Genomic DNA, 18,771 nt, shown 5'->3' with positions numbered 1-18,771 from the left:
GCTGGACAATGGACCCTCTTACTCCTACACGTCCCTTACGCACCGTTATTATCTGTCGAGATAGCCTCAATCCTCCACGGCGGTAGCAAGGAAACCTTTTCTCTCCTTTACGCTTCACTGAGATCTTGACAAGTCGGAGAAATTCTCAACATGTAAACACTTAAGTGCGTGGCCTTCATCTTTGAAAAGCATAGTATTGTGAAACCTTTGTGGTCTTGGTGGTGGTAGTGATCATGATTTTAATGAGATGCACACCGAGATAAGAGGGAATGGGTTAACTCTCCCATCCAGTATTACGTTGAGAACCACAAGTTAGAGGACATCGAAGTCACAGGGCTCATTCCGGCTGCAAGGTCACAACGATGAGATGCTACAGTGTGTGAGTATGAAATGAAGCAATAACTTTTTACAATTTGCTTTACGTTGCACCTACACAGAATAGGTCTTATAATTCAAATCTACGTAACTATAATCACACCTATCAAAATCACACTTAACCACTAAATTCACTATACATTTCAAATCCTCAGTCACTATAACTTCCTCATTCTTCACCACCGAACCATCTTTCCTTACATTACCACCATGTCTTCATCCACTATTCACTTACTTACTTACTTACTTACTTCCTTCTTGTTACTATGCCCTCATCATTTTTCCCATTCCCCACATATCCCTTAAGCTCCTGCTCCTCCCTTTGTTCATAAACAGTTCTATTCTCTCCCTGTCTGACCTTTCCTTTCCACTCTGCACGTCCATTCCTTCACTGTGTTCACCTCTCTGCCTTTCCTCTTCCCTGTGGCTATCTCCATAGCTGCTTCCCTAAACATTTCTATTCTCACCTTGTTGTCCACTGCTCTTTCTTTTTCACCATGCACGACCACTCTTTCACTATGATCATCTCCCTGCCTTTCCTCACCCAATATTCTGCCTCCCTTGGTTCTTTCCTTATCACTATGTCCGTCTTCTCCGACATTGCTTTCTATAACTTGCCTTTCTTCCACTCTCTTCCCCATCATTTCTTCTTGCTTCAAATTATCTTCTAATTCCCGCAATTTCGTCATTGTCCAAAATCTGGTCCATTGTCTATTGGTTACCACTAATTCCTGACCCCTAATATGAGCTCTCAATCCTTGAAGCCTGGCCCTCACTAAATGAATAAGTCTTATGGCAACGATGGGATTGGAAGGGGGCAAGGAGTGGGACGGAAGCGGCCGTGGCCTGAATTACGGTACAGCCTCAGCATTCGCCCCGCGTGAAAGTAGGGAACCACGGGAAACCATCTTCAGGGCCGCCGGCAGTGGGTGGGGTCAAATCCACTATCTCCCGAATGCAAGCTCACAGCTGCGCGACCCTAAACGCATGGCCAACGCGTGTGGGTGCGACGTAAAACCGATTGTAAAAAAAAGATGCTTTTAATGTAATACTAAGAAAAACTAAAAACGCGTTGACGTTCGTAGCCTTTTCCTACCATAATAAAGTAGCTAACAAGTGCGACTCATTGGCTGAATGGTCTGCGTTGAGGTCTTCGGTTCAGAGGGTCCCGGGTTCGATTCCCGGCGAGGTCGGAGATTTTAATCGCCTCTGATTAATTCTTCTGGCCCGGGGACTGGGTGTTTGTGTTTGTCTCATCTGTCTCCTCTTCATATTCAGACAACACACTACACTGCCAACCACCACAGAAACACGCACTATTGATTACATCCCTCCATATAGGGTTGGCGTCAGGAAGGGCATCTGGCCTTAAACAGGGCCAAATCCACATGTGCGATACGGTTCGCACGCGCGATCCCACAGGTGTGGGAAAAGCTGTAGTAAAAGAAGAAGAATAAAGTAGCTAACAAATAATAGCTTTTTTTAATTTTGGCTTTCACCATTTAGTCAGCCTATATTTGTAATGAGTCATTATTTGATTTTTACTATATACAGTGGAACCTCGATATCTTGAATCACCTCGGGAGCTAAATTTTATTTCGAGTTATCGAAATTTCGAGATATAGAGAATATACTTTTTGAACATAGCACATAATTGAATCATATGTATCTACGGGCTTATACTGAATACATTATTGTTAACAGTACTTAAAAATATACAAACAAACTCTGTTTTACGGCATCACTTTAATAATAACACTTATTATAGTAACTTTTTAGAATACAGGATACAGTACATACAAAAAACATACCTCCCTTAACACCTTTAGAAAAAATCCATTAGTCTCTTCTGTTTGTTACTGTTAACCTTTCCTCCCTTCACGTTGAAACTTCTCGTCAATACCACGCAGTCGAGATTCGTAAATGGAGCTTATCATCCGCGACTTCGGGGGTTGCTTTCGTACGTGACCGGTAATTAATTCATATACCCAAGAAACAGCGAGGCTTCGCCGATTTTCCGATCATTAGAAGTTTTAGTTTTTCGGTTCCCGTCATATTAGCTCCCAGCATCACTGTAACCCTTTCTTTACTTCTGTTCCTCGCAAATCACAAATGCCGTATTGCACAGTTAATGTTGCACAAAGTTCGTGTTACAGATAATTTTTTTTGCTTCAAGGAAGGAAATGTTTGCTTCGAGAAATCGAGAAATTCGTGTAACCGAATTTCGAGTGAAAGATAAATAAATACACGTGAAGAATAGGACGAACGGCTGGGAAATTTAAGTTACTGTATATGAAACAACGTAATGAAGTGAAACTTACATAATTATGAACAAACACACACACACACACACAATCCCCGAGCCAGTTAAGGTTAAAATCGCCGACCCGGCCGAGAATCGAACCCGAGGCCCCTGCGCTCTGTAGCCATGGAGTTGGGCAAGAATAGCTCTTTTCTTTCTATATAACCCTTCTGTCAGTAGTTAATAACAGTTTTTCTTTACCCAACATAGGAGAAGTAGAAGGAAGAACGATTCGATATTGACTCCTTCCATATAAAAGTCAAAATCTTCTCCTCTTCATCTTATACAGAATTAGACTCCTAGATGCGAAATCCAATATTGGGCAACATTAGAAGTATACTTTGCTCGAGTTGGGATTTTAATAATCGAGAAAGGCTCAATTCTTTTTTTGTGTCGGTCGCTATAGTGAACATCACGTTACACGCACACAAACAATATGGTTCGCTTCGCCCAACAAGTTAATTATATATGAAGTAGGGGAGGTGAAGAGGGGTGGGAGGACACACCGGAAGTTCGGTCAGGTACACCTGTGGCTTGTTGGCAGGTGAGACAGGAACACACCCTTGTTGTTTTGTTTCGCGCCCATCGGACGTGGCCTTGCGGCGAGCCATTCCCAGTGAAAGTTTGATGTCATAAGATACCAGGCTGTCAGAGTCTTATAGTTTATTACTCTTCTGAAATGCTCCTTTATAAGAAAGTAGAGAGCCATTGTGTAACTCATACACACCCATCCTTATGAGTCCTCCTCTGTGGATCATTGGGGGCGGGTCAGTCTTTGGATCATAAGATCGCAACTTTAGACCAGGCAGAAGGTAGGCGGCTTGTTGAAGGGCTGAAAGATGTCCAATCCGCACCCCATGCTATACGATTTTTGCTTTTAAAAAACGACCCTCCGGAATTATATTCGATGTTTTTCAAAAAATAATAATTGAAAACTCTGAAAAACTCTGTATTTAGTCGGCCAATTGAGTTACTCTCTCCACCATGTGTTAAGAGTAAACAGGAACGTTGAACGTTGAAATTGACACGCTAACAGCCTAAATTACATCAAATTAAATCGCCCAATAGAGTCACAGTTTCTCTGGCACCTGGTACGATAAAATGGAACAGTGAAATTGGCCCGTACACAACCTAATTGGTGGCGAATCAAAATACGTATAGTAGCCGAGGCCATGTATTATTATTATTATTATTATTATTATTATTATTATTATTATTATTATTATTATTATTATTATTATTATTATTATACCCTACTAAGGAGTTCGATTGTACCAGCTTAGCTGATGTGTTGGTGTTTTTCTCCTCCCAAAATCTCTTCACCCTCTCGCTGAGCTTCTTCCTTCGTTGTTCTGTCCAAGTAATAGTGGCTCTGGTGTTGGGTTTGTCTTCAAACTGGTGATTGTCGATTTTGGTTCTGAATTTACATCTGTCCTGTATAATGTCTTTTGAGATGTTGATTTCCTGGAGATCTGTTTCAGTTTCACGAAGCCAGCTATTCTTGGTTTAGATGAAAGGGCAGGGTTGAGAATTCTTTTAGTTAGTCTGTTACTGCTCATTCTGCTAATGTGTCCATAAACTTTCAGTCGTCTTTTCCGAAAAGTGAGATATTTTTTCAGAATGACAGTATATTTCCTGGGACGATTTTTTCTTCCATATTCCCTCTATTCAAACTGGGCCGAAAATTTTTCTTAAAATTTTCCTTTCCTGTTTCTTTGTGTCTCTGGTTAAAGACCCGCCACCAATGATTAAGGTTTCTGAAGCATACAACGCTTCAGGTTGGAATACTGTATTATAGTGTCTTAAGTTTAGCTTTCCGAGATACTGATTTTTTAATTTACCTGTTGCAAGTGTTCCTGTAAGCTTTCTGTAGCTTGGAAATTCTTTCTTTATTTGCTTCGCGGTTTAAACCACAGACCTGAATAATTTCCCTCAAATATCTGAATTGGTTCACCTAAAAGATTTTGCCGAATTTAGTTATCATAGGTTGTCCATCCAAATATCGTGAAGCTCCTTCCATGTATCGATTTTTCTCATACGAGATTTGGTCCCGTTTTGATGGCAATTTCATGTAATTTTTCAGTTGAATGAATCTCTTCTTGCCTGTTATTGGAAAGGATTGCTATGTCATCCAAAAAGGCCAGACAGTGCAAGTGAATTCTATCTTTAAGTTGTCTGCCAAATGTCATTCTTTTAATTTCCTTTTCCCAGGTCCTGATTACGAGATTGAACGGTAAGGGAGATAATCCGTCTCCTTGGCGGACCCCGGTGTTAATCGTAAAAGGATCAGATATTTCGCCTAGGAATTTAGTTTTTGATGTAGCGCCAGTTAATGTTCGTCTGATTAATGCCCTTGTTTTTTTTATCCACTTGGAAATTCTTCTTGAGTATTGAAAAGTGTTTAGCGGTCTATAGAGTCATATGCTTTTTTGAAATCTACAAAAGTAATGACAGTTTGTCTGGTTTTGCGTATTTGTAGGATAGTTTTAAGATTAAGGATTTGTTCTGTTATTATTATTATTATTATTATTATTATTATTATTATTATTAAGGAGGAGAAAACCAAGTAACACAACTTATTGGAGTAATCCAGGAAAAAAATTTAGTCCACTTCACTACTCGGTTTTGTTTATTTGAGCCAGATTCCACCCTGCTCAGCTTCAGGATTAAACTCTTTGGATGGGCCTGGAATCGAACCCCGGGCTTCCACTTTAGAGGCAGACACACTAACATCACATCCGACCTTTCCAAAGAAAAGCCACACTATAATAAAATTAATAAAGTAATGTATTACAAATACGGTAAATTTAAGAAGAAAAATGTACCCCACAAAATATCAACTGTTAGGCAGGGCCGAAGCAATCCCTTCCTGGACGCCCGGCAAAAAGAGACATGTAACTTTCACATTTACCACTGATCAGTAATAATAATAATAATAATAATAATAATAATAATAATAATAATAATAATAATAATAATAATAATAAATGTTTGGTTCATCAATCCATAGAATGATTTCATGCAACCTTCCATGCCACCCTATCTTGTGCTAACCTTTTCATTTCCACGTAACTAATATATTTACTCCAATCTGTTTGTCATATTCATATCTTGGTCTACCCTTGCCGTACTTTCCGCCTACACTCCCTTCAAAAGCTAACTGAACACGTCCTGGGTGTGTCTCATTGTGTGTCCTATCATTCTGTCTCTTCTTCTCGTCAAATATCGTCACTTCGTTCTCCTCTCACCAATTCGATTCAGAATCTCTTCATTCGTGATTCGATCTGCCCATGTCACCTTCAGCATTCTTCTGTAACACCACATTTCAAGAGCTCTTCCAAGAAGAAAGGTTCTCGAGTTAGCTCGTAAACTTATCTTGACGGTATGGTCTTTGATAGGCAAGGTGTCTTCATCAGAAATATGAATTTCACTTTTTCAGTTGATCTGTTATATCAAGCTACATTAGAGTTATGTAATATTTTAACCGGCTCATATCGAACACTGAAAACTGTTTGGTTTCTCTTATTTAAAAAGAAAAAAAAGAAAGAGGAACGAGGGCCCTCTAAAGAGCAGTGCCCCGGCAGCCAAACCGGTCCCATTGACAGGCATTAAGCTGTCCTTTGAGCTATCTTTGCTGCATCACCTAAATTCTGGCCTGTTATAGAGAGGACGGGGAGCTAGAATTAGGTTAAGAAGATTAGACTGATCCTGAAAGCATTGACCGTATTTATCTTGATCTTGAAGTCTAGTCTCTCTTACATCCATCGATCATATAAGCAGTACAACTTGGAGGTGAAAGACTCGGCTAGCGACATCCAAGGTGAACGCGAACTCTGAAAAAGGAAACTATAAACCTGTAAACACTGCAGAGGAAATGTCTTTTAACACGCGGCAGCAAAGAGGTCCTTGACCACGAGATTTATTGCTTCTTCCTCCACCAGTACCAGTGCACAGAGTTCTCATTGCTATCAAGCCATCGCAAAAAAAAAATATATATATATATATATATATATATATATATATATATACACAGTATATTGTTCCGCTAAGGAGATTTAAACACAAATCAAACTGTTTCTTTCTAAGTTGTCTGGATTGAACTGCTGTTAAATGTCTGATATGTTCAGATCAGACTGGAGAAACTATCTGGTTTTGTTTAGTGCGACTTATGTCAGTATAGTTAGGATCGGATTGCGGACATATGCCGTCATTATGTCCGGTATCTGTTTGTTTGTTTGTTTGTTTGTTTGTTTGGATCATACTGTGGACAAAGATCAGTTTTCGATTGGTAATGCAGACATATATCGGTGTGTTAGCATCATGGAGCTGATATATGCCGTTTGTTCTCGGATCATACTGTAGACATACCGTATGCTGGTTTTCTTCGAATTATAGTAAAAAAGAAATGTAAATGGCGCATGGTGTTTAGTGCCGGGAGTGACCGAGGACAAGTTCGGCTCGCCAGATGCAGTTCTTTTGATTTGACGCCCTTAGGCGACCCCCGCGTCGTGATGAAAATGAAACGATCATGAAGACGACACATACATACAGCGCCCGTGCCAGCGGAATTAATCGATTACGGTAAAAATTCCCGACCCTGTCGGGAATTAAACCCGGGACCCCTGTGACCAAAGGCCAGCACGCCTAACCATTTAGCCACGGAAGCGGACTTCGAGATATAGTGTCGATATAGATCAGTTTTTGGTTCGTAATCCAGGCATTTGCCTGTTTCCTTGGAATCACGCTGAGGGCTTATGCCAGTTATAATCGCAGTGCGGGCATAATACCGATTTTGTTCGGTGCGTATTTCTTCCTGAAGTCGGTTATTTTTTTATCTTATGCAGCGTACATATCACCCAACAAATTCTTCTTTTCCATAATTTCTTCTTCTTCATGTTATAATGACTGATATAACTACTAACAGCGTCGACAGAGGTATGGGTGTCTTAATTGTATGCATACATTTTCATTACACATCCCTCCATGGGTGGTGGCAATAGAATAACATTCACGGTATCCTCTGCCTGTCGCAAGAGGCGACTAAAAGGGGACCCAAGGGGGCTCTTAACTAGGGGCAGTGGATGGCGACCACGGGACCCTTAGCTGATTCCTGGCATTGTTTCCACTTGTGCCTGGTTTCTCACTTTCATCTATCCTATCCGACCTCCCTTGGTCAATTCTTATTCTTTTCTGACCCCGACGGTATTAATTTTGCGAATCCTAGGGAGTCTTCCGTTTTCATGTCCTTCCTGGCTCTTTTCTTTCTATGTCCGATACCTTCATTTTTCGAAATATCGGGCACTTTCTGGTTTTGCTTCTAAGTAGTGTTAATAGAAGATGGTTGCCCGGTTGTACTTCCTCATAAAACAATAATCACCACCACACCTTTTTTTAAGTTGCTTTACGTCGCACCGACACAGATAGGTCGTATGGTGACGATGGTACAGGATAGGGCTAGAAGTGGGAAGGAAGCGGCCGTGGCCTCATTTAAGGTCAGCATTTGCCTGGTGTGGAAACGGGAAACCACGGAAAACGATCTTCAGGGCTACCGACAGTGGGGTTCGAACCCACTATCTCCCGAATACTGGATACTGACTGCAATTAACCGGGCGAGTTGGTCGTGCGCGTAGAGGCGCGTGGCTGTGAGCTTGCATCCGGGAGATAGTAGGTTCGAATCCCACTATCGGCAGCCCTGAAGATGGGTTTTCCGTGGTTTCCCATTTTCACTCCAGGCAAATGCTGGGGCTGTACCTTAATTAAGACCACGGCCGCTTCCTTCCAATTCCTAGGCCTTTCCTATCCCATCGTCGTCATAAGACCTATCTGTGTCGGTGCGACGTAAAGCCCCTAGCAAAAAAAAAAAAAAAAAAAACTGCAATTAAGCGACTGCAGCTATCGAACTCAGTATCACCTCTTCATTATAGAATATTATACCTTTCGGCCTTCAGTCTGCAAGCCTATGTAGTAATCTAAGTCCCTCCACAATCCTCTATTTGAAACTAGTTCTGTCGCTTCGTTTAGTTCTAGATCTCTTATTATTAAAGCATTAAAAACTGGGTGTAACCATCGTCGCCTTAGTTTTCCTCTACTTCTCTTATCCTCCATGGACCAGTCCATTATTCTCCTCCGTTCATGTCACATGACCAACACCTCAAAGCGGGTTTATGCATTTAGATTCAACCATCGAACCCGAACATTATTATTATTATTATTATTATTATTATTATTATTATTATTATTATTATTATTATTATTATTATTATTAACAGAGTATGTATATTTAACTCAAAAGCAGGAAGTGTAAAGTGAGGGTAGAAGAAATGTTATGATCCAAGAAGGGAGCGCTAGAGGATTTTTAAACGAACAGTTTGCGAATCACTGAATTAATGGCCAAAGAAGAAACAGACTGCAGAGAGTTGAATATGAACACGTAGTCTCTGTCATTCTTGACTGCAGTAGAGAATGCATTTAACTGGCCTTTACTTGAGGAATGCCACTCCTTTAGACGTATGTCTCGGGACAGAATACCAACGAACGTGGAAAAACACTGAACGAGAAACCCATCCCATAACATTTAAATGACCGTATAATGACCAGGCAGAGCTCGTTTGGAAACTTTGTTTCTGGTCCTAGTCAAAACAAACAGTCGGACCCTTTTAATACTGCTCCTTATAGCTCCTCTGTGACGTTAAATGAGGCTTTCCCCACTCCTAAATACACTCTGGAGCTTTTATTCAAATCAGGCGGGACATTTTTAAGTAAAGGGCATTGGCGTTGCTTAGACGTGAACATTTTAAGGAGGATGGGGTGCAACGTCGGTGTCTCAGAAGGTCTAAATGTTGGATGAGGGAACCCGGGGCGCATTAGAACCTCTGATTTCTACACACATACTGGTATGTACGAAGTTTTGGGTAGATTACTTCGCTCCTACGTAAAGGATACGATAATAAATGGCAGCGGCCTTCCTGCTTTTGAACTGCTCCATATCCTGGTGGTAGTCGTGATTACTGTTGTAAGATGAAGTACTGGGTGGACAGAATAAAACTAGCCTGGAGAATGTTTAAAATTAGTAAGGATACAGAGGCAGGTCTTTTAATAATATTTCGACACTATGATCTCTCAGTTCCCCCCCTGTGGGTGGGGGTGGTAGAATAACACCCACGGTATCCCCTGCCTGTCGTAAGAGGCGACTAAAAGAGGCCCTAGGGGCTCTAAAATTTGAAGCGTGGGTTGGCGACCACGGGGCCCTTAGCTGAGTCCTGGCTTTGCTTCCACTTGTGCTAGGCTCCTCACATTCATCTATCCTATCCGACCTCTCTTGGTCAACTCTTGTTCTTTTCCGACCCCGACGCTATTAGGTTTGCGAGGGCTAGGGAGTCATTCATGTTCACGCCCTTCATGGCCCTTGTCTTTCTTTGAACGATATTTTTCGAAGTGTCGGATCCCTTCCATTTTCCCCTCTGATTAGTGTTATATAGAGAATGGTTGCCTAGTTGTACTTCCTCTTAAAACAATAATCACCACCACCACCACCACCGATCTCGTAATTCCCACTTGCACAGATAAACGGCGTTCAGATTTCGTTACACTTCGTTCCAGGCTTTCCTTCACTCGAGCACTCATTTCTGGTGTTCGAACCCTTTTCGGATAGGTACGGTTTTGATTTTTTTTTTATCTTCCTTTTGGGCCTCAGGAGAAAGGGCCGGGCGTGTTATCCCTGGGAAGGTGGCTCTTTTTCTCACCAGGGGTGGGTAACACGACCGGGCAGTAGTTATAGGCTTGGCCCTTGCATGTGGAATGGTTTTCCGCCCGTGTGAGGAGTCACAATTTTTTTTTTTTTTTTTTTTTGCTAGTTGTTTTGCTTCGCACCGACACAGATAGGTCTTATGGCGACGATGGGACAGGAAATGGCTAGGAGTGGGAAGGAAGCGGCCGTGGCCTTAATTAAAGTACAGCCCCAGCATTTGCCTGGTGTGAAAATGGGAAACCACGGAAAACCATCTTCAGGGCTGCCGACAGTGGGATTCGAACCTACTATCTCCCGAATACTGGATACTGGCCGCACTTAAGCGACTGCAGCTATCCAGCTCGGTAGTCACAAATTAAGGTAGATTATAGAGTTATTCATGCATTAATTCATAAATCCACCCGTGCATTTATCCATCGACTCATGAAATGCTCTCTCCTCAGTTGGTGGTTATCCGTGACTGGGAGAGAAGTGTTTATTCATTCATGCATGCATGACAATTCAGAATCATTCATTAATTAAACTCATTTATGCATTCATGTAGCCATATGCATAGTGTCTGTTGAGTATGGAGGAGAACTGTGTACACAGACTTATGACATATAAATATTCGCTACATAGCCCGTTTCACACTATATTCCCACTACGTTTTATATTGCAGACTTTGCTGGAGGTTTCGCCAAAACACTTCCAGTCTTAAACTCTTGCGATAACAGTTCCGCACAAGTTTTTCACAAATCGCGCTTCGCATAACACTCGACAATGAACACGCGCTGTTTTATCGTGAGCGCTATTTTGTGTTGCATTCAACTGGTCTCTGAACACGTCTGCTCCTCCCACTCACTCACTCACACGTAATGACACAGCTCGATTTGTTCTGGGCGGTTTCCGACAAAAGAGTAGCGTTGCAAAAATGTTGCAAAGTTTGGGATGGGAAGACTTGAGAGGAAGGAAACAAGCTGCTCGACTAAGTGGTATGTTCCGAGCTGTCAGTGTAGAGAAGGCGTGGAACGACATTAGTAGACGAATACGTTTGAGTGGTGTCTTTAAAAGTAGGAAAGATCACAATATGAAGATAAAGTTGAAATTCAAGAGGACAAATTGGGGCAAATATTCGTTTACAGGAAGGGGATTGGAATAACTTACCAAGGGAGATGTTCAATAAATTTCCAATTTATTTGAAATCATTTAAGATAAGACTGAGAAAACAACAGATAGGGAATCTGCCACCTGGGCGACTGCCCTAAATGCAGATCAGTATTGATTGATTGATTGATTGATTGATTGATTGATTGATTGATTGATTGATTGATTGATACAGCGACATACTCGGAAGGTGGACACGCGCAGACATGTGCCAGCAACCGATTGGTGCATCGAACTCCCGATTTCTAGCATTTCCTGTAACGTTCATAAAGGAGGGTCAGTTCCGTGTCAATCTTATAAATATTTTTCGGGACAGTTTTATTTTGCTCATCCTCTACAACAGGGCAACCATCGTTCCTTAACGCTAATTGGAGGAAAAAAATGGAAGAATTCGGCCCTTCGAAGGTGTCGTCGATAGAAAGGGAAGGGCCAAGAAGTGCATAAAAATCATATACTCCTTACGCCTTGCCAACGAGCGTAGCCGTGTTGAAACACCGGATCCCGTGAGATCTCCGAAGTTAAACAACACTGGGCGTGGTCAAGATTTGGATGGGTTGCCACGCGCTGTTGGTGGGGGCTAAGTGTATGGAGGAGCGGAAAGGAACTGGTAGGGACCGTACGTAAACTCCGGCTCAGGCACACCTCTGCGGAGGTTCGGACCTGCCTTCGGGCAGAATACACCCTTACCTTACGCCTCGCAAAGCTAATACCGTCGCGTTCGGAAGAAAACACGAGTTGACAATATATGTAAATTTCTCTGCCACATGGAAAAGCGTAGAATCACGGATATGTCTTTTGGACTTAGAACACGAAAGAGCGAGGGCGAATTCTTTAGTTGTTCCCTTCTTAGTAGCCTCTTACGACATGTACAGTAGATGGTGCAGATAATTGATCCTTTCATTCCACCCACAGAGGAGATAAAAAGTCCCGCTAAATCGAAAGAAATATGTATAATCATGATGATCTACGTCCAACGAAATGATCGCTGATTTAGCACAGAATTTTATGGCTATAAATACAGTGGAGCCTAGATATCTCGAATCGCCTCGAGTTATCGAAGTTTCGAAATATAGAGAATATACATTTTGAGCATTGAACCATATATATGTACTGAATACATTATTTTTAACAGTATTTAAAAATATTCAGACAAATTCAGTTTTACGGCATCACTTTAATTATACTCTTATTATAGTAACTTTTTAGAAGACAGGATACAGTATATACAGTAGTGAAACAAGAAACGTACCTCGATTCTTCTTCTTCTTCTTCTTCTTCCGAATTTGGCCAACTGTGGACCGCATAGAACTTAAGGCTTGTTGGCCTTTCTTCTCTTCTCTTCCCAGAACTTCTTCATTCCTTCGCTTCGTATTTTTCTCTCCTCCTCAGAGATTATCCGGTTGGGCTTCTTTTTAGGTGGTTTGTCCTCAAAAAAATTGATTTTGTTGATTATGTTTCTAAACTCTTTCCTTTTATTGATCACCTCTAGTGTAATTCCAACTTATTCTTCATCTCTTTTGCCCTCTTCTACCCACTTAGTGGTGGCCTTCAATCCTACAATGTACTTAAAGATCTTTTTGGTCAGTCTGCTTTCATCCATTCTTACTAGATGTCCGTAGAAGTTCAACCTTCGCTTCCTCATTGTGTCTGAGATCTTTTCCGTATGCTTATAAAGATCCTTGTTTTTCCTTTTTTTCCAGGTTCCATCAGTAGTTAATACCTTTGGAAAAAAAATCCGTTAGTCTCTTTCTGTTTGTTACTGTTTACCTTTCCTCCCTTCGCGTTGAAACTTCTCGTCAATACCACGCAACCGAGATTGATAAATTGAGCTTGTCATCCGCGACTTCGGGGGTTGCTTTCGTACGTGACCGGTAAGTAATTCACACCCGAGAAACAGTTTTCCGGTTTTCCGATCATTAGAAGTTATAGTTTTTCGGTTCCCGTCATATTAGCTTCCATCATCACTGTAACCCTTTTGATACTTGTTAACTGTTCCTCACAAACCATAAATGTCGTGTTGCACAGTTAATGTTGCACAAAATTCGAGTTGCAGAGTATTTTTGTGCTTCAGAGGAGGAAATGTTTCTTTCGAGAAATCGAGAAATTCGTGTAACCGAATTTCGAGTAATAGGAAAATAAATACACGTGGAGAATAGGACAAACGGCCGGGAAATATAAGTTAATTCGAGATATCGAGGTTCGATTGTATTCGCAAGATACATACACTAAAGGCTAAGCTTTGTCGCTGCAACCAATTTCCTCTCAGTTCTGCTGTCCTCTTCATTTCATTGGTAATTTTTACATCCCATTAAGTTTCGCACATTCACGAAGTATGTCTTCCTGGGTCTACCTCTTTATTTCTTTCTTTCTTTCCTAGTATTTTTCCTTCAAAGACTTTTACTAGTGTTGTTGTTTGAGTCACCAGTCAATAGAGTATTTTGATGCAGCCTTCCATGCCACCCTATCCTTTGCTAATCTTCTCATTTCTATGTAACTGCTGCATCCTACATCTGCTCTAATCGGCTTGTCATATTCATACCGTGGTATACCCCTACCGTTCTTACAGCCTGCATTTCCCTCAAAAAACAACTGCACAAGTCCTCGTGGTCTTAAAATGTGACCGAGCTCGATAGTTGCAGTCGCTTAAGTGTGGCCAGTATCCGGTATTCGGGAGATAGTGGGTTCGAACACCACTGTCGGCAGCCCTGAAGATGGTTTTCCGTGGTTTCCCATTTTCACACCAGGCAAATGCTGGGGCTGTACCTTAATTAAGGCCACGGCCGCTTCCTTCCCACTCCTAGCCCTTTCCCGTCCCGTCGTCGCCATAAGACCTATCTGCGTCGGTGCGACTTAAAACAACTTGCAATACAATAATACTTAGAACACATTTTATCATTCGATCTCTCCTTCTGGTCAAATTTAGCCAAATCGATCTCCTCTCACCAATTCGATTTATTATCTCTTGATGCGTGATTCGATCTACCTATCCTTACCTTCAGCATTCTTCTGTAACACCACAGTTCAAAGGCTTCTATTCTCTTTCTTTCTGAGCTAGTTATCGTCCATGTTTCACTTCCATAGAATGCCACGCTCCGTACCAAAATCTTCAAAAACCATCTTTCTAATCCCTATATCAATGTTCGAAGTGAGCAAATTTGTTTTCTTAAGAAAGACCTTCTTTGCTTGTGCTACTCTGCAGTTTATGCCCTCCTTACTTCTGCCATCGTTTGTTATTTTACTACCCGAGTAACATTATTCATCTGCTTCCTTTAAGGCTTCATTTCCTGATCATCGGGCGAGTTAGCCGTGCGGTTAGGGGCGCGCGGCTGAGAGCTTCCATCTGGGAGATACTGGATTCGAATCCCACTGTCGGCAGCCCTGAACATGGTTTTCCGTGGTTTCCCATTCTCACGCCAGGCAAATGCTGGGGCTGTACCTTAGTTAAGGCCAAGGCAGCTTCCTTCCAACTCCTAGGTCTTTCCTATCCCATCGTCGCCATAAGACGTATCTGTGTCGGTGCGACGTAAACCCACTAGCTAGCATTTCCTGAACTAATATTGCCTGCATTACCTGACTTCGTTCGACTGCACTCCATTTATTTTGTTTTGGACTTATTTGATCTTCTGCAGTCTCAGATAAAATAACAGTATCATCGTCAAATCTCAGGGTTTTGATTTCCTCTCCTTGGATTGCGATTCCTTTCCCAAATTCCTCTTTGATTTCCTTTACTGCCTCATCTATATAAACATTGAAAAGGAGGGGGTACAAACTGCAACCTTACCTCAGTCCTTTCTGGATTGCTGCTTCTGTTGTAAAGCCCTCGATTCTTATCACTCCAGACTGATTTTTATGTAGATTGTAGATAATTCTTCGTTCTCGGTATCTGATCCCACTCGCCTTCAGAATCTCAGAAAGCTTGGTCCAGTCATCATTATCAAATGCCTTTTCCAGATTCATGAATGGCATGTATGTAGGCTTGTCATTATGTCTCACGGTATGACCTACACGTTTTAACTTCCTTATTTAAATATCGTCTCCATTGCACATTGACTTCCTTTAGAAGATCTCGATTCATTCTTTTGAGTCCAACATGTCCTCGTCATTTTCGTCCAAATCCACATTCCAGTTATCTCCAATAAATCTCTGATCGTCGCCATAAGACCTATCTGTGTCGGTGCGACGTAAAACAAATAGCAAAAAAAAAAAAAAAAAAAAAAAAAGAAACTCTGTGAATTTTTTCAATAGTCCATCTCTCAAAGTATTTTACAAAAGACTTCCTTGTTTCTAAACTTATATGGGTATTTGTTAAAAGATTTCTTTTATTTTGAAAGGCCTGTTTACCAAGATCTATTCTTTTCATTTTCTGCCAATGGTGACGTTCTCGTGTGTAAGGGGTTTTACTGTGACCTAGACGAAACGCCAATCAAAGACAGTGGAAACTCGTTTAAAATACGGCACCATTTGTACCTGCTGTAGTTAGAAGGTAATAACGTGAGAAAGAAGATGATTATGACCACGTCTATATAGAATTTTTTTTACTAATTTTAGAAGCGAGTATTTAATCTGACTTCTTTGAAGGACTTTATTATTATTATTATTATTATTATTATTATTATTATTAAATATCCAAAGCAGTTTGGAACTCTATTTTACATAGTGTAGTTAAAATACATATTCAGTTTTACAATGAAAAAGAATTCATGTATCTAATCGACGGAAAATGAAGTGGATGAAGTTAATAAAATATTTGTAACAGCGTGGCTTCTTAAACAAATGATACAGGGGTTTTGATAATGAAATGTTGCAATAATTCAAATGAGAGTTCAAGTCATGCCTTCTTCTTTCAAATGCAGCACATTCAAACAGTAGGTGATCCACCGTTTGTGAGGATCCGCAAACACACACGTAACCATCAAGACGATTAATTCTGAATCGATGAAAATAGCAACCAAATTTGCCATGACCAGTCAAAAATCGAGTAATTTCAAAGCTTGGCACCAACACGTTACTTTGTAGGCGGTTGAAAACCTCAGGGAAGAATATTTCTCTGGCAACTTGGCCTCTAGTGGAAGAAGTCCAAATGTTGTTCCATTGATGGATTACGTGCTTCTTTATGATATTTTTTAGCGTAGCTAGGTGACGTTTTGTCATAAGAAATTTCCAAATTAGATGTAGCCGCTGCTTTCGCCAGTAGATCAGCTTTCTCGTTACCAGATATTCCACAATGACCGTGAATCCAGTCAAAACAGATGTGCGGACTTTGTTGAGCTGTGGTTCTAATAGCTACAGCTATTGGATTCAGATTATATTTATTATTTATCGCATTCAGCGCAGCTTGCGAATCACTTAATAACCGAGATTTCTTATTATTAGATTTGCACTTTAAGATGCCCAGTTGAAAAGAAGAAACAATGTGATTTTGTTTGTTTGACTGATTAGAAGGTTTTCACATTCGCATTTCAAGATCATTTTAATATTCGAGAAACGTGACCTTCTGTGACCTTAATTGTTCAGGGAACAATCACATCTGCGTGTGATGTGCCATAAAAGGTGAAGTAATTTTGTCTAATAATTTGTGAGGAAGTGTTTCTTCGTGGCCTTGACACGGCATCCTGGCATTGCTGTTGAGGTAGCCGCAGATGGTCAGATAAAACTGACATTGCGACTCCTTGTAAGGTTTTTCGGACATCATTTGATGGCCTTGTTCTCGCTGATTAAGTTCGCGATGGCAGTGAATTACTGTGTCACTCGGGTTGAATCAATGTTGTTACTCCATAGTGGGAGGGAGGGCAAGGCAAGGCAAGGCTTTCTCCCCCTTCTTTTCTTCCGCCGACCGTCCGTGTCCACGGCCCTCTTGAGCTTCCTGCTCAAAGTGGTAAGGCGCTCGCTACCAGACAGTCACTAGTTAGAAAGGTGGCACATAGCATTTAAAGTGGCGTGCTCCCAACAGTGTTTGCTGACTATCGATTGCTGAGGTAAGGCGTGCGCAAATATCTGCTAACTATAGCTGTAATACTTTGCTGTAGATATTTTACTAGTTAGAGAGCATTACAAGATAACTTAAATTAGGAAATAAGTGCGTGTATTCCTACACTGTTTTAATTTGGAACGAGGCTTTTTGATCATTATCATCAGTGCTTGAGATATATTATTACGGTATTACTAATTGTCCGCTTTTTTTTCTGGGCTCGCAGAGGTTTTTTTTGAAATACGAAAAGTGTCCGATGATTTGGAGTAGATTGGACAATATCTACTTCTTCAGCGTTTTACTCATACCGAGATAGTCTGCGCGGTTTGAGTTACGTAGCTGTCAGCTTGCATTCGGGAGATAGTGGATTAAAACCCTACTGTCGGTAGCTCTGAAGATGGCTTTACGTGGTTTCCTATTTTCACACCAGGCAAATACTGGGGCTGTACCTCAATTAAGGCCACGGTCAATTCCTGCCCATTCTTAACTTTCGTCTATCCCTTCGTCGCTCCAACGTAAATAAATAAATAAATAAATAAATAAATAAATAAATAAATAAATAAATAAATAAATATTCATTGTCATAAAATAACTACTTATTTTAAACAATGATTGCATTGACTTAATTCACAGAAGATTTATTTACAATTCACGTGAACATCTGAATATTGCAGGGCGGATATAGAATGATAGTTTGACACTGGGGTGCTCAAATACCTCAGGCTCGTGTCGGTAGCTTTACTGGCACGTACAAGAACTCCTGCGGGACAACGTTCCGGCACCTCGGCGCCTCCAAAAACCTTAATAATCTTAAAAAGAAGTTACGGGACGTCAAAACAGAGTTATTATTATTATTATTATTATTATTATTATTATTATTATTATTATTATTGTTGTATTCATTTATTTTCTCATATATACAATACTACGGTATATAAATATGGTGTAACTCAATACACAAAACACGGATTATACAATCAAGTATCTCGTAGATACCGAGCCAGTTGGCAATGCGGTTAGGGGCACGCAGCTGTGAGCTTGCATTCGGAAGATAGTGGGTTCGAACCTAGCCCTGAAGATGGTTTTCCGTAGTTTCCCATTTTCACACCAAGCAAATCGTCACCATAAGATCTGTGTCGGCGCGACGTTAAGCCAGATGTATAAAAATATCATTGTTATGACAAAAACAATATAACTGTGCAACAAAACTGCTCTGTGCATTCTTACAATGAG

At 40.9% G+C, this 18,771-nt stretch overlaps 1 protein-coding gene across 2 annotated transcripts in view; it reads left to right on the top strand.

Moving 5' to 3' along the window:
• The window catches only part of MICAL-like (protein), a 376,633-nt gene that overhangs the window by 216,304 nt on the left and 141,558 nt on the right, over positions 1–18,771 (top strand). The window contains exon 1 of one of the 2 annotated variants that reach the window (XM_067157279.2): positions 17,456–17,545. The exons of the other annotated variant lie outside the window; for it this stretch is intronic. The gene's annotated coding sequence lies outside the window, so the exon portion shown is untranslated. Of the gene's footprint in view, positions 1–17,455; positions 17,546–18,771 lie in introns of those variants that run through there. 2 annotated transcript variants of the gene reach the window in all.

Source organism: Anabrus simplex, chromosome 13 (assembly GCF_040414725.1).
Source record: "Anabrus simplex isolate iqAnaSimp1 chromosome 13, ASM4041472v1, whole genome shotgun sequence".
Lineage (NCBI taxonomy): Eukaryota > Metazoa > Arthropoda > Insecta > Orthoptera > Tettigoniidae > Anabrus > Anabrus simplex.
This window is presented reverse-complemented; position numbering and strand designations above follow the sequence as displayed.